This window comes from Ascidiella aspersa, chromosome 5 (assembly GCF_963924565.1).
Source record: "Ascidiella aspersa chromosome 5, kaAscAspe10.2, whole genome shotgun sequence".
Classification (NCBI taxonomy): domain Eukaryota; kingdom Metazoa; phylum Chordata; class Ascidiacea; order Phlebobranchia; family Ascidiidae; genus Ascidiella; species Ascidiella aspersa.
Window position 1 is genome coordinate 13249908 of NC_139451.1, and position 2878 is coordinate 13252785.

The 2878-nt window shown below is 58.8% G+C and overlaps 2 non-coding genes across 2 annotated transcripts in view; both read left to right on the top strand.

The window, feature by feature from the left end:
• Positions 1-1413, top strand: part of LOC146144369 (small subunit ribosomal RNA) — a 1811-nt gene extending 398 nt beyond the window's left edge. Inside the window, exon 1 of the ribosomal RNA XR_014500581.1 lies at positions 1-1413. This exon is cut by the window's left edge and continues 398 nt beyond it. This is a non-coding gene — a ribosomal RNA (small subunit ribosomal RNA).
• Positions 1414-1660: 247 nt separating this feature from the next.
• Positions 1661-1814, top strand: LOC146144370 (5.8S ribosomal RNA). The gene has a single exon (XR_014498940.1). It is a non-coding gene; the product is annotated as a 5.8S ribosomal RNA (ribosomal RNA).
• Positions 1815-2878: the final 1064 nt, after the last annotated feature.

The following is a 2878-nucleotide window of genomic DNA, read 5'->3' on the forward strand; positions in this document are numbered from 1 at the left end:
GAGAAACGGCTACCACATCCAAGGAAGGCAGCAGGCGCGCAAATTACCCATTCCCGACGCGGGGAGGTAGTGACGAAAAATAACAATACAGGACTCTAAACGAGGCCCTGTAATTGGAATGAGTACACTTTAAAACCTTTAACGAGTATCCATTGGAGGGCAAGTCTGGTGCCAGCAGCCGCGGTAATTCCAGCTCCAAAAGTGTATATTTAAGTTGTTGCGGTTAAAAAGCTCGTAGTTGGATTTTGGGCGCAGGCGGCCGGTCCGTCGCAAGGCGTGTACTGGCCGTCCTGGCCTCACCTCCGGTTCTCCGCCGGTGCCCTTGACTGAGTGTCGGCGGCGGCCGGAACGTTTACTTTGAAAAAATTAGAGTGTTCAAAGCAGGCGATTCGCCTGAATAATGGTGCATGGAATAATGGAATAGGACCTCGGTTCTATTTTGTTGGTTTTCGGAGCGCGAGGTAATGATTAAGAGGGACAGACGGGGGCATTCGTACTGTGCCGTTAGAGGTGAAATTCTTGGATCGGCGCAAGACGAACGACTGCGAAAGCATTTGCCAAGAATGTTTTCTTTAATCAAGAGCGAAAGTCAGAGGTTCGAAGACGATCAGATACCGTCCTAGTTCTGACTATAAACGATGCCAACTAGCGATCGGGGGGCGTTAGTTTTACGACCTCTCCGGCAGCTTGCGGGAAACCAAAGTCTTTGGGTTCCGGGGGAAGTATGGTTGCAAAGCTGAAACTTAAAGGAATTGACGGAAGGGCACCACCAGGAGTGGAGCCTGCGGCTTAATTTGACTCAACACGGGAAATCTCACCCGGCCCGGACACAGTGAGGATTGACAGATTGAGAGCTCTTTCTTGATTCTGTGGGTGGTGGTGCATGGCCGTTCTTAGTTGGTGGAGCGATTTGTCTGGTTAATTCCGATAACGAACGAGACTCTGGCTTGCTAACTAGTTACGCGACCCAATCGGTCGGCGTCTAACTTCTTAGAGGGACTAGTGGCGTTTAGCCACACGAGATTGAGCAATAACAGGTCTGTGATGCCCTTAGATGTTCGGGGCCGCACGCGCGCTACACTGACCGGATCAGCATGTGCTCGCCTTGGCCGACAGGTCTGGGTAACCCGCTGAACCCCGGTCGTGCTAGGGATAGGGAATTGCAATTATTTCCCTTGAACGAGGAATTCCCAGTAAGCGCGAGTCATTAGCTCGCGTTGATTACGTCCCTGCCCTTTGTACACACCGCCCGTCGCTACTACCGATTGAATGGTTTAGTGAGGTCCTCCGATTGGACCTGGCGCGGCCGGCAACGGTCGAGCCGGCGTCCGAGAAGACGATCTAACTTGATCATTTAGAGGAAGTAAAAGTCGTAACAAGGTTTCCGTAGGTGAACCTGCGGAAGGATCATTAACGGTCTCGCAAACGCTTCGGCGAACGCGAAACTCGGACAAGCGAGAGAAAAAGTTTTTGCTACCCGGCGCCCGACCCGCGAGGAGCGGCGCGCCGGCCGGCGATTCGGTCACCCGGTAATGTTTGCGCGTCGAGTGCCGCGGTGCCGCGCGCTCCGGCTTCAAGCGTCGGCCTGGCCGACCGCTCGGCGCGGTATATTTTGTCACCCTTTAGTGCGAGGCACTGTGCGAGCGAAACAATCGTGGATGGCTCTTGGCGGTGGATCACTCGGCTCGTGAGTCGATGAAGGACGCAGCTAGCTGCGTGAATTAGTGTGAATTGCAGGACACATTGAGCATCGACGTTCTGAACGCAAATTGCGGCCTCGGGTCAATCCCGGGGCCGCGCCCGCCTCAGGGTCGCGTTGCAAACGTTCCGCGCGGGGATTTCTCCGCGCGGCTGCTGCGGCGTCGGACGCGCGAGCGCCCGTCCCGCTCAAGACAGCACGGCACGATGTGCGACGATCGCGACCAGAATCCCGCGCGGCGGCGGCGAGTCGACCTCGAAGAGGCCAACGGCTGGCGGCTCAAGGGCGGGAATCGAGGTGCGCGGCGGCGCGCGGCGCCGACGGCGAGCGCGGAACAGGGAAGAATAGTCCCGGTCCTTACTTTCGGCCTGAGGTCGGACGAGGCTACCCGCTGAATTTAAGCATATTACTAAGCGGAGGAAAAGAAACTAACGAGGATTCCCTCAGTAACGGCGAGTGAAGCGGGATGTGCCCATCGCCGAATCCGCGCGCTTTTGGAGTGCGCGGAATTGTGGCGTACGGAATTCGTCACGGCGCGCTTCGCCGGTCGCCCGCGTCCTTCTGATCGAGGCCTTGTCCCAGAGCGGGTGTCAGGCCCATGGCGGCGACAGGCGGGCGCGCTACGGCGTCTTCCCAGAGTCGGGTTGTTTGGGAATGCAGCCCAAAGCGGGTGGTAAACTCCATCTAAGGCTAAATACGGTCACGAGACCGATAGCGAACAAGTACCGTGAGGGAAAGTTGAAAAGCACTTTGAAGAGAGAGTTAAAGAGTACGTGAAACCGTCGAGAGGCAAACGGGAGGGCCTGTCGGGTCGCCCGGTCGCTTTCAGCCGGCCCCCTGTCGGCGACGTTGTCGTGCGGACCCTCACGGGCCGCCGGCGGCGCCGCCCGATCGGGGACCAGCGCACTAGCGCCGGGCGAAGGCCGCGACCGTCTGGACGGCGGCGAGAAGGCCGCGCGCAAGGTAACCCGGCCTCGGTCGGGTACTATAGGCGCGCGTGTCCGTCGGCCCGCCGTTCGGGCGAGGAGAGATCGCCGCGTCTGCCCTTCGGGGCCGAGCGCCCGGTGCCGGCTGGGGCGTCGTGGGTCGGGGACTGTTCTCAGTGCCCAGCCTCTTCGTCTCGGTCGCGCTTCCGGTGTCGTTTCGCGAGGCGCACGGGGTCCGCGGCTGAAGTCAGCC